The 14,210-nt window shown below is 39.8% G+C and overlaps 1 protein-coding gene across 2 annotated transcripts in view; it reads left to right on the forward strand.

Annotated features, from left to right (window-relative positions):
- The first annotated feature begins 342 nt into the window (after positions 1-342).
- Positions 343-14,210, forward strand: part of LOC119735394 (protein Skeletor, isoforms B/C-like) — a 44,171-nt gene continuing 30,303 nt past the window's right edge. Inside the window, exon 1 of one of the 2 annotated variants that reach the window (XM_038209103.1) lies at positions 343-361. The gene's annotated coding sequence lies outside the window, so the exon portion shown is untranslated. Of the gene's footprint in view, positions 362-384; positions 539-14,210 lie in introns of those variants that run through there. The other variant, XM_038209094.1, reaches the window with a different exon arrangement.

The following is a 14,210-nucleotide window of genomic DNA, read 5'->3' on the forward strand; positions in this document are numbered from 1 at the left end:
CAAGGTCACCCCATAACACAATTTGGTGAACGCTTTTGCAGAACGGCTGAGTAGAACACGTAAACGGAACCCCTACGTTGACCTCGCTGACCTCGCACAGTCTAGACACGCAGAGAAGCCAGCACAGGGGGCGGCCAGGCAGTCAAACGTGAAAGCGCACACGACGGCAAATTCCTGCGAAAAACGCAGTCACGAAAAATCGACGAAAAGGATCGCCGGTCCGTACGGGAAAATCAGGACGACCCGAAGTGTCCGACCCGGCGGAAGACACCCTCCGTATTTTTCCACGGACGTGGAGCGATTTTCGCGCAGCGGGAGCCCGCGGTCTCGGATCCTTTCAGGAGCAAACATCGTCTCGGGGGCGAGTAAACTTCTCTCTTATATATATAGATGGTCGGATGAGTGTAATCAAGCGCCGCGCCAGTATCTCATGCACACATATACTGGCGCTGCAGACGCGGCGCTACATTTCATTACATGACACTCATCCGACACTAGGCCTATACCGCTGCAGCAGAGGAAGCCTACGGCACATGTCTGATTTCATACCAGGCTGATCTTGGCACGAAAATTGGGCCGGATTTTCGGCTGGCCGGATTTTCGGCTAGGCGCTATTTTTACGGTGGCGCACCGCCGTGAGGATTGCCACTACGGTGGCCCTAAACAGTCATTGCAAGTGCACCTTAGGAGAAAACGAATTATATAAAGGAAGTTCAACTTCTTATCAAGGTTGATTACCTTAAATAACTGAAACTGTTGTTTATTCGACTCTTAAGTAAATCGTAATGAAGACTGTGGCAATTGATTTTCAGAATTGGGAATGTTATGTTATAAGTTTTAACGTTACTGAATTAAGGTTCTGCCTAATAGCCGATGAGAGGGCGCTATATCCGCCAGACTACTCCTTGAGTAGCGGTGCGTGGCGGAAACAGTGGCATAGCCATAGGGGGGGGGGGCCTGGAACATTTCAGGGGGGGGGGGGGCTGGAACATTTCATGTGGGGCGTCATGTAGATCAATGTAATGAAATGTAGATCAATGAAAATCTCAGTGGGGGGGGGGGGGGGGGGGGTCGACAAGGTTTCACGGAGGGGCTGTCGCCCCCACGCCCCCCGTTGTTTTTTGCCAAAATATCCTTTGGGGCCGCCTGATTTCACATCTTTCTTTCCTTTTTTTTGCAAAATTTTCCTTTTTTTAATAAAAATTAATACTCATACGGCCCGGCCGCGATTTTCTTTTCCCAGACTACATGGTTGTTAAGAGCCCTCTACGATGCCAGAAATGTCCCGTTCCAATTGCACACACGGGTTAAGGGACTTCCAAAGTGTATTCTATTTGCGCTCCCCACAAATCGGTATTAAAACAAAGTCAGCCCAATGAAATTAATCCCACGATTGATAATTACGAAACAAAATAGCGGTTGTCCAAAGAAAATACGGATATCCCATTTTGAAATGATTTTGTAACCATCCTAAATGCTCGAAATGTCCCGTTCCAATTGCATACACGGGTTAAGGTACATCCAAAGTGTATTCTATTCGCGCCCCGAATAAATCGGTATTGAAATAGTGTCAGCCCAATTAAATTAATCCCACGATTGATAAATACGAAACAAAACAGCCATTTTCCAAAGAAAATACGGATATCCCATTTTGAAATGATTTTGTACCATCCTAAATGTCCGAAATGTCCCGTTCCAATTGCACACACGGGTTAAGGGACATCCCAAGTGTATTCTATTCGCGCCCCGAATAAATCGGTATTGAAATAGTGTCAGCCCAATTAAATTAATCCGACGATTGATAATTAACGTACAAAACATTCGTTTTCCAAAGAAAATACGGATATCCCATTTTGAAATGATTTTGTACCATCCTAAATGCTCGAAATGTCCCGTTCCAATTGCATACACGGATTAAGGGACATCCAAAGTGTATTCTATTCGCGCCCCGAATAAATCGGTATTGAAACAGTGTGAGCCCATTTAAATTAATCCCACGATTGATAATTACGATACAAAACAGCCGTTTTCCAAAGAAAATACGGATATCCCATTTTGAAATGATTTTGTACCATCCTAAATGTCCGAAATGTCCCATTCCAATTACACACACGGGTTAAGGGACATCCACAGTGTATTCTATTCGCGCCCCGAATAAATCGGTATTGAAATAGTGTCAGCCCAATTAAATTAATCCCACGATTGATAATTACGATACAAAACAGCCGCTTTCCAAAGAAAATACGGATATCCCATTTTGAAATGATTTTGTACCATCCTAAATGTCCGAAATGTCCCGTTCCAATTGCACACACGGGTTAAGGGACATCCAAAGTGTATTCTATTCGTGCCCGGAATAAATCGGTATTGAAATAGTGTCAGCCCAATTAAATTAATCCGACGATTGATGATTACCATGCAAAACAACGGTTTTCCCAACAAAATACGGACATCCCATTTGAAATGATTTTGTACCATCCTCAATGCTCGAAATGTCCCGTTCCAATTGCATACACGGATTAAGGGACATCCAAAGTGTATTCTATTCGCGCCCCGAATAAATCGGTATTGAAATAGTGTCAGCCCAATTAAATTAATCCCACGATTGATAATTACGATACAAAACAGCCGTTTTCCAAAGAAAATACGGATATCCCATTTTGAAATGATTTTGTACTATCCTAAATGTCCGAAATGTCCCGTTCCAATTGCACACACGGGTTAAGGGATATCCCAAGTGTATTCTATTCGAGCCCCGAATAAATCGGTATTGAAATAGTGTCAGCCCAATTAAATTAATCCCACGATTGATAATTACGATACAAAACAGCCGTTTTCCAAAGAAAATACGGATATCCCATTATGAAATGATTTTGTACCATCCTAAATGTCCGAAATGTCCCGTTCCAATTGCACACACGGGTTAAGGGACATCCCAAGTGTATTCTATTCGCGCCCCGATTAAATTGGTGTTGAAATAGTGTCAGCCCAATTACATTAATCCGACGATTGATAATCACGATACAAAACAGCCGTTTTCCAAAGAAAATACGGATATCCCATTTTGAAATGATTTTGTACCATCCTAAATGTCCGAAATGTCCCGTTCCAATTGCACACACGGGTTAAGGGACATCCCAAGTGTATTCTATTCGCGCCCCCAATAAATCGGTATTGAAATAGTGTCAGCCCAATTAAATTAATCCGACGATTGATGATTACCATGCAAAACAACAGTGTTCCCAACAAAATACGGACATCCCATTTGAAATGATTTTGTACCATCCTAAATGTCCGAAATGTCCCGTTCCAATTGCACACACGGGTTAAGGGACATCCCAAGTGTATTCTATTCGCGCCCCGAATAAATTGGTGTTGAAATAGTGTCAGCCCAATTAAATTAATCCGACGATTGATGATTACCATGCAAAACAACGGTTTTCCCAACAAAATACGGACATCCCATTTGAAATGATTTTGTACCATCCTAAATGTCCGAAATGTCCCGTTCCAATTGCATACACAGGTTAAGGGACATCCAAAGTGTATTCTATTCGCGCCCCGAATGAATCGGTATTGAAATAGTGTCAGCCCATTTAAATTAATCCCACGATTGATAATTACGATACAAAACAGCTGTTTTCCAAAGAAAATACGGGTATACCATTTTGAAATGATTTTGTACCATCCTAAATGTCCGAAATGTCCCGTTTCAATTCCACACACGGGTTAAGGGACATCCCAAGTGTATTATATTCGCGCCCCGAATAAATTGGTGTTGAAATAGTGTCAGCCCAATTAAATTAATCCCACGATTGATGATTACCATGCAAAACAACGGTTTTCCCAACAAAATACGGACATCCCATTTGAAATGATTTTGTACCATCCTAAATGCTCGAAATGTCCCATTCCAATTGCACATACGGGTTAAGGGACATCCCAAGTGTATTCTATTCGCGCCCCGAATAAATCGGTATTGAAATAGTGTCAGCCCAATTAAATTAATCCCACGATTGATAATTACGATACAAAACAGCCGTTTCCCAAAGAAAATACGGATATCCCATTTTGAAATGATTTTGTACCATCCTAAATGTCCGAAATGTCCCGTTCCAATTGCACACACGGGTTAAGGGACATCCCAAGTGTATTCTATTCGCGCCCCGAATAAATCGGTATTGAAATAGTGTCAGCCCAATTAAATTAATCCGACGATTGATAATTACGATACAAAACAGCCGTTTTCCAAAGAAAATACGGATATCCCATTTTGAAATGATTTTGTACCATCCTAAATGTCCGAAATGTCCCGTTCATATTGCACACACGGGTTAAGGGACATCCCAAGTGTATTCTATTCGCGCCCCGATTAAATTGGTGTTGAAATAGTGTCAGCCCAATTACATTAATCCGACGATTGATAATCACGATACAAAACAGCCGTTTTCCAAAGAAAATACGGATATCCCATTTTGAAATGATTTTGTACCATCCTAAATGTCCGAAATGTCCCGTTCATATTGCACACACGGGTTAAGGGACATCCCAAGTGTATTCTATTCGCGCCCCGAATAAATCGGTATTGAAATAGTGTCAGCCCAATTAAATTAATCCGACGATTGATGATTACCATGCAAAACAACGGTTTTCCCAACAAAATACGGACATCCCATTTGAAATGATTTTGTACCATCCTAAATGTCCGAAATGTCCCGTTCCAATTGCATACACGGGTTAAGGGACATCCAAAGTGTATTCTATTCGCGCTCCGAATACATCGGTATTGAAACAGTGTGAGCCCATTTAAATTAATCCCACGATTGATAATTACGATACAAAACAGCTGTTTTCCAAAGAAAATACGGGTATACCATTTTGAAATGATTTTGTACCATCCTAAATGTCCGAAATGTCCCGTTTCAATTCCACACACGGGTTAAGGGACATCCCAAGTGTATTATATTCGCGCCCCGAATAAATTGGTGTTGAAATAGTGTCAGCCCAATTAAATTAATCCCACGATTGATAATTACGATACAAAACAGCCGTTTCCCAAAGAAAATACGGATATCCCATTTTGAAATGATTTTGTACCATCCTAAATGTCCGAAATGTCCCGTTCCAATTGCACACACGGGTTAAGGGACATCCCAAGTGTATTCTATTCGCGCCCCGAATAAATCGGTATTGAAATAGTGTCAGCCCAATTAAATTAATCCGACGATTGATGATTACCATGCAAAACAACGGTTTTCCCAACAAAATACGGACATCCCATTTGAAATGATTTTGTACCATCCTAAATGTCCGAAATGTCCCGTTCCAATTGCACACACGGGTTAAGGGACATCCCAAGTGTATTCTATTCGCGCCCCGAATAAATTGGTGTTGAAATAGTGTCAGCCCAATTAAATTAATCCGACGATTGATGATTACCATGCAAAACAACGGTTTTCCCAACAAAATACGGACATCCCATTTGAAATGATTTTGTACCATCCTAAATGTCCGAAATGTCCCGTTCCAATTGCATACACGGGTTAAGGGACATCCAAAGTGTATTCTATTCGCGCTCCGAATACATCGGTATTGAAACAGTGTGAGCCCATTTAAATTAATCCCACGATTGATAATTACGATACAAAACAGCTGTTTTCCAAAGAAAATACGGGTATACCATTTTGAAATGATTTTGTACCATCCTAAATGTCCGAAATGTCCCGTTTCAATTCCACACACGGGTTAAGGGACATCCCAAGTGTATTATATTCGCGCCCCGAATAAATTGGTGTTGAAATAGTGTCAGCCCAATTAAATTAATCCCACGATTGATAATTACGATACAAAACAGCCGTTTCCCAAAGAAAATACGGATATCCCATTTTGAAATGATTTTGTACCATCCTAAATGTCCGAAATGTCCCGTTCCAATTGCACACATGGGTTAAGGGACATCCAAAGTGTATTCTATTCGCGCCCCGAATAAATCGGTATTGAAATAGTGTCAGCCCAATTAAATTAATCCGACGATTGATGATTACCATGCAAAACAACGGTTTTCCCAACAAAATACGGACATCCCATTTGAAATGATTTTGTACCATCCTAAATGTCCGAAATGTCCCGTTCCAATTGCACACACGGGTTAAGGGACATCCAAAGTGTATTCTATTCGCGCCCCGAATAAATCGGTATTGAAATAGTGTCAGCCCCATTAAATTAATCCGACGATTGACGATTACCATGCAAAACAACGGTTTTCCCAACAAAATACGGATATCCCATTTTGAAATGATTTTGTACCATCCTAAATGCTCGAAATGTCCCGTTCCAATTGCATACACGGGTTAAGGGACATCCAAAGTGCATTCTATTCGCGCCCCGAATAAATCGGTATTGAAATAGTGTCAGCCCCATTAAATTAATCCGACGATTGATAATTACGATACAAAAGACCGGTTTTTTAAAGAAAATACGGATATCCCATTTTGAAATGATTTTGTTCCATCCTAAATGTCCGAAATGTCCCGTTCCAATTGCATACACGGGTTATAAAGGACATCCAAAGTTTATTCTATTTGCGCCCCGAATAAATCGGTATTGAAACAGAGTCAGCCCATTTAAATTAATCCGACGATTGATAATTACGAAACAAAACAGCCGTTTTCCAAAGAAAATACGGATATCCCATTTTGAAATGATTTTGTACCATTCTAAATGTCCGAAATGTCCCGTTCCAATTGCATACACGGGTTAAAGGACATCCAAAGTGTATTCTCTTCGCGCCCCGAATAAATTGGTATTGAAACAGTGTCAGCCCAATTAAATTAATCCCACGATTCATAATTACGAAACAAAACAGCAGTTTTCCAAAGAAGATACGGATATCCCATTTTGAAATGATTTTGTACCATCCTAAATGCTCGAAATGTCCCGTTCCAATGGCATACAAGGGTTAAGGGACATCCAAAGTGTATTCTATTCGCGCCCCGAATAAATCGGTATTGAAACAGAGTCAGCCCAATTAAATTAATCCGACAATTGATAATTACGATGCAAAAGACCGCTTTTCCAAAGAAAATACGGATATCCCATTTTAAAATGATTTTGCCTACAAAGGGATAATCGAAAAATATTTCATGAAAAGCGCCCCGAGAAAATCTGTTGATTGAAAAACCCAGCCCAATTTTTTTTCTAATGCAGTTGGAGGAATTAGGCAGACTTGTATAAGGACACACTGCAGACCTCACACCGGGAAACACTGTTCTATCAATCAACATGCAGATAAGATAATTGACCTCACAAATAAATCCCCAGCGGCCAGCCTGGCCACTGCCAGCCACATGGTCGTAAAATTAATGGTTCCCGTGTGGATGGCCTGCTCGAGCTGAGGCGTATGTATCAGCCCATAGATCAGCCACCAGCCAATCCATATACAAGTAGTCTGGTATAGCCATATTGTAACACAATACAGACGGAGTATTAGTTTTTCCTTCCTAGTTGTATACCGCACTCATCCACAAACTGTCCCTGATTATGTTTTAATAAATCATGCTGAACAAGGCAAGGGCAAATTCACCAAAATGTTCCCTACTGTTCAGACATATTTCAGCACGTTAATTTTATCTGCACGCTCATCAAAGTGTCAGGTTTATTTGGAGTGAGGAATGGCATTCATATATTACAAGATAAGCGCCGGGGGGAGGGTGATTTTATCTACTCATCAAAGTGTCGGGTTTATTTGGTATGGTGTGATGAATGCCATTTCACATACAAGATAATGAAAAGCGTATATATGTATGTTTCTGTAATGTAAGTGATTTTGTTTTCCATATTGAGCAACATGCAATTTTTAAAGTTGGCATATAATTGTAATTTCATTGATCTTACGGGTAAGATTGAAATACGAAATCTAATATACACCGCTATTGGGATTTACCCACATGAGTGAATTTGTCCATGTCCATGATTTGACCACACTGTAATGAAGTCAAACCCTATTTCTATCGACTATGTGCAACCTCTTCAACTAATAAAAATGCAGGGGATGCATTTTGTTGTTCTGATAAACAAGATGGGAAATTGGACTGGGATATATATGTTTCGACTGACTTCTGATGCAGCTTATAAAAAACCAAATGGTCGAGGCCGATTGATGAATGACGGAACTTCCACGTTCATTTGGTATCTTTCATTTGCTATACTGGTACTTCTTGGATTAATAAGTTCAAGGTCATCCAACCCTTACATATTTTAAAAACAATGGATAACAAAAACGGTAAAAGTAGAAGGGTGACAGAAGAGGAATTTTTGTCATTAACGATGAACAAATTCATTCCAATTAAATCCAAAGCCGGAAATCCGTATTTCTGATAAAAAATGTTTGTTTTGCCTGAATTTTAGCCTCGGTATAAAATTAATAGGGCTGAGACTGTTTCAATACGAATTTATTCGGGCGCTTATAAAATAAACTTTGAAAGTCATTTCACCCTCCTATCCATTCAGATCTGAATACTTTTGTAATTAACGATGGAACAAAATCGTTTGAAAATACGGATGGATGGCAAAAAGCCTGATCTCCGTCTTCTAATTAAATTAATTGGGCTGTGCTTTTTAACGAACAGATTTTCTCGGTGCGCTTATAAAATCTTTGTTGATCATCTCTTTGAAGGATTGTAAAAAAAAAATGGAATTTCTGTCATTAACGATGGAACAAATTCATTCCAAAGCCGCGAATCCGTATTTCTGATGAAAAATGTTTGTGTTGCGTGAATTTTAGCGCGCAGCGGTCCGCGCCTGCTAGCGCCGGCCGGGCTGTCCCTGGGACCCTTGGCCGCCGTACTCGGTCTTCCCTTCACGCACTACAAACAACGAGTATTCGGCAAAAAGCCTGATCTTCGTCTAATAATTTAATTAATTGGGCTGGGCTTTTCAATGAACAGATTTTCTCGGGGCGCTTATAAAATCTTTTTGGATCATCTCTTTGAAGCACTGTTAAAAAAATTTGAAATTTCTGTCATTAACGATGGAACAAATTCATTCCGAAGCCGGAAATCCGTATTTCTGATAAAAAATGTTTGTGTTGCCTGAATTTTAGCCTCAGTATGAAATTAATTGGGCTGACACTGTTTCAGTTCGGATTTATTCAGGGCACGATAACAATACACTTTGGATGTCCCTTAACCCGTGTATGCCATTGGAACGGGACATTTTCGGACATTTAGGATGGTACAAAATCATTTCAAAATGGGATATCCGTATTTTCATTGCAAAAACCGGTCTTTTGTATCGTAATGATCAATTGTCTGATTAATTTAATTGAGCTGACTCTGTTTCAATACCGATTTATTCGGGGCGCGAATAGAATACACTTTGGATGTCCCTTAACCCGTGTATGCAAATGGAACGGGACATTTCGGACATTTAGGATGGTACAAAATCATTTCAAAATGGGGTATCCGTATTTTCTTTGCAAAAACCGGTCTTTTGTATCGTAATGATCAATTGTCTGATTAATTTAATTGGGCTGACTCTGTTTCAATACGGATTTATTCGGGGCGCGAATAGAATACACTTTGGATGTCCCTCAACCCGTGTATGCAATTGGAACGGGACATTTCGGACATTTAGGATGGTACAAAATCATTTCAAAATGGGATATCCGTATTTTCGTTGTAAAACGGCTATTTTGTACGTTAATTATCAATCGTCGGATTAATTTAATTGGGCTGACTCTGTTTCAATACCGATTTATTCGGGGCGCGAATAGAATACACTTTGGATGTCCCTCAACCCGTGTATGCAATTGGAACAGGACATTTCGGACATTTAGGATGGTACAAAATCATTTCAAAATGGGATATCCGTATTTTCGTTGTAAAACGGCTATTTTGTACGTTAATTATCAATCGTCTGATTAATTTAATTGGGCTGACTCTGTTTCAATACCGATTTATTCGGGGCGCGAACGGAATACGCTTTGGATGTCCCTCAACCCGTGTATGCAATTGGAACGGGACATTTCGGACATTTAGGATGGAAAAAAATCCTTTCAAAATGGGATATCCGTATTTTCTTTGCAAAAAACGGTCTTTTGTATCGTAATTATCAATTGTCTGATTAATTTAATTGGGCTGACTCTGTTTCAATACGGATTTATTCGGGGCGCGAATAGAATACACTTTGGATGCCCCTCAACCCGTGTATGCAATTGGAACGGGACATTTCGGACATTTAGGATGATACAAAATCATTTCAAAATGGGATATCCGTATTTTCGTTGTAAAACGGCTATTTTGTACGTTAATTATCAATCGTCGGATTAATTTAATTGGGCTGACTCTGTTTCAATACCGATTTATTCGGGGCGCAAATAGAATACGCTTTGGATGTCCCTCAACCCGTGTATGCAATTGGAACGGGACATTTCGGACATTTAGGATGGTACAAAATCATTTCAAAATGGGATATCCGTATTTTCGTTGTAAAACGGCTATTTTGTACGTTAATTATCAATCGTCGGATTAATTTAATTGGGCTGACTCTGTTTCAATACCGATTTATTCGGGGCGCGAATAGAATACACTTTGGATGTCCCTCAACCCGTGTATGTAATTGGAACGGGACATTTCGGACATTTAAGATGGTACAAAATCATTTCAAAATGGGATGTCCGTATTTTGTTGGGAAAACCGTTGTTTTGCATGGTAATCATCAATCGTCTGATTAATTTAATTGGGCTGACACTATTTCAGTACCGATTTATTCGGGGCGCGAATAGAATACACTTTGGATGTCCCTCAACCCGTGTATGCAATTGGAACGGGACATTTCGGACATTTAGGATGGTACAAAATCATTTCAAAATGGGATATCCGTATTTTCGTTGTAAAACGGCTATTTTGTACGTTAATTATCAATCGTGGGATTAATTTAATTGGGCTGACTCTGTTTCAATACCGATTTATTCGGGGCGCGAATAGAATACGCTTTGGATGTCCCTCAACCCGTGTATGCAATTGGAACGGGACATTTCGGACATTTAGGATGGTACAAAATCATTTCAAAATGGGATATCCGTATTTTCGTTGTAAAACGGCTATTTTGTACGTTAATTATCAATCGTCGGATTAATTTAATTGGGCTGACTTTGTTTCAATACCGATTTATTCCGGGCGCGAATAGAATACGCTTTGGATGTCTCTCAACCCGTGTATGCAATTGGAACGGGACATTTCGGACATTTAGGATGGTACAAAACCATTTCAAAATGGGATATCCGTATTTTCTTTGCAAAAACCGGTCTTTTGTATCGTAATGATCAATTGTCTGATTAATTTAATTGGGCTGACTCTGTTTCAATACGGATTTATTCGGGGCGCGAATAGAATACACTTTGGATGTCCCTCAACCCGTGTATGCAATTGGAACGGGACATTTCGGACATTTAGGATGGTACAAAATCATTTCAAAATGGGATATCCGTATTTTCGTTGTAAAACGGCTATTTTGTACGTTAATTATCAATCGTCGGATTAATTTAATTGGGCTGACTCTGTTTCAATACCGATTTATTCGGGGCGCGAATAGAATACACTTTGGATGTCCCTCAACCCGTGTATGCAATTGGAACGGGACATTTCGGACATTTAGGATGGTACAAAATCATTTCAAAATGGGATGTCCGTATTTTGTTGGGAAAACCGTTGTTTTGCATGGTAATCATCAATCGTCTGATTAATTTAATTGGGCTGACACTATTTCAGTACCGATTTATTCGGGGCGCGAATAGAATACACTTTGGATGTCCCTCAACCCGTGTATGCAATTGGAACGGGACATTTCGGACATTTAGGATGGTACAAAATCATTTCAAAATGGGATATCCGTATTTTTTTGGAAAACGAATGTTTTGTACGTTAATTATCAATCGTCGGATTAATTTAATTGGGCTGACACTATTTCAATACCGATTTATTCGGGGCGCGAATAGAATACACTTGGGATGTCCCTTAACCCGTGTATGCAATTGGAACGGGACATTTCGGACATTTAGGATGGTACAAAATCATTTCCAAATGGGATTCCGTATTTTCGTTGTAAAACGGCTATTTTGTACGTTAATTATCAATCGTGGGATTAATTTAATTGGGCTGACTCTGTTTCAATACCGATTTATTCGGGGCGCGAATAGAATACGCTTTGGATGTCCCTCAACCCGTGTATGCAATTGGAACGGGACATTTCGGACATTTAGGATGGTACAAAACCATTTCAAAATGGGATATCCGTATTTTCTTTGCAAAAACCGGTCTTTTGTATCGTAATGATCAATTGTCTGATTAATTTAATTGGGCTGACTCTGTTTCAATACGGATTTATTCGGGGCGCGAATAGAATACACTTTGGATGTCCCTCAACCCGTGTATGCAATTGGAACGGGACATTTCGGACATTTAGGATGGTACACAATCATTTCAAAATGGGATATCCGTATTTTCGTTGTAAAACGGCTATTTTGTACGTTAATTATCAATCGTCGGATTAATTTAATTGGGCTGACTCTGTTTCAATACGGATTTATTCGGGGCGCGAAAAGAATACACTTTGGATGTCCCTCAACCCGTGTATGCAATTGGAACGGGACATTTCGGACGTTTAGGATGGTACAAAATCATTTCAAAATGGGATATCCGTATTTTCGTTGTAAAACGGCTATTTTGTACGTTAATTATCAATCGTAGGATTAATTTAATTGGGCTGACTCTGTTTCAATACCGATTTATTCGGGGCGCGAAAAGAATACGTTTTGGATGTCCCTCAACCCGTGTATGCAATTGGAACGGGACATTTCGGACATTTAAGATGGTACAAAACCATTTCAAAATGGGATATCCGTATTTTCATTGCAAAAACCGGTCTTTTGTATCGTAATGATCAATTGTCTGATTAATTTAATTGAGCTGACTCTGTTTCAATACCGATTTATTCGGGGCGCGAACAGAATACACTTTGGATGTCCCTTAACCCGTGTATGCAAATGGAACGGGACATTTCGGACATTTAGGATGGAAAAAAATCCTTTCAAAATGGGATATCCGTATTTTCTTTGCAAAAAACGGTCTTTTGTATCGTAATTATCAATTGTCTGATTAATTTAATTGGGCTGACTCTGTTTCAATACGGATTTATTCGGGGCGCGAATAGAATACACTTTGGATGTCCCTCAACCCGTGTATGCAATTGGAACGGGACATTTCGGACATTTAGGATGATACAAAATCATTTCAAAATGGGATATCCGTATTTTCGTTGTAAAACGGCTATTTTGTACGTTAATTATCAATCGTCGGATTAATTTAATTGGGCTGACTCTGTTTCAATACCGATTTATTCGGGGCGCAAATAGAATACGCTTTGGATGTCCCTCAACCCGTGTATGCAATTGGAACGGGACATTTCGGACATTTAGGATGGTACAAAATCATTTCAAAATGGGATATCCGTATTTTCGTTGTAAAACGGCTATTTTGTACGTTAATTATCAATCGTCGGATTAATTTAATTGGGCTGACTCTGTTTCAATACCGATTTATTCGGGGCGCGAATAGAATACACTTTGGATGTCCCTCAACCCGTGTATGCAATTGGAACGGGACATTTCGGACATTTAAGATGGTACAAAATCATTTCAAAATGGGATGTCCGTATTTTGTTGGGAAAACCGTTGTTTTGCATGGTAATCATCAATCGTCTGATTAATTTAATTGGGCTGACACTATTTCAGTACCGATTTATTCGGGGCGCGAATAGAATACACTTTGGATGTCCCTCAACCCGTGTATGCAATTGGAACGGGACATTTCGGACATTTAGGATGGTACAAAATCATTTCAAAATGGGATATCCGTATTTTCGTTGTAAAACGGCTATTTTGTACGTTAATTATCAATCGTCGGATTAATTTAATTGGGCTGACTCTGTTTCAATACCGATTTATTCGGGGCGCGAATAGAATACGCTTTGGATGTCCCTCAACCCGTGTATGCAATTGGAACGGGACATTTCGGACATTTAGGATGGTACAAAATCATTTCAAAATGGGATATCCGTATTTTCGTTGTAAAACGGCTATTTTGTACGTTAATTATCAATCGTCGGATTAATTTAATTGGGCTGACTTTGTTTCAATACCGATTTATTCCGGG

Source organism: Patiria miniata, unplaced genomic scaffold, assembly GCF_015706575.1.
Source record: "Patiria miniata isolate m_02_andy unplaced genomic scaffold, ASM1570657v1 HiC_scaffold_10, whole genome shotgun sequence".
Taxonomy (NCBI): Eukaryota; Metazoa; Echinodermata; class Asteroidea; order Valvatida; family Asterinidae; genus Patiria; species Patiria miniata.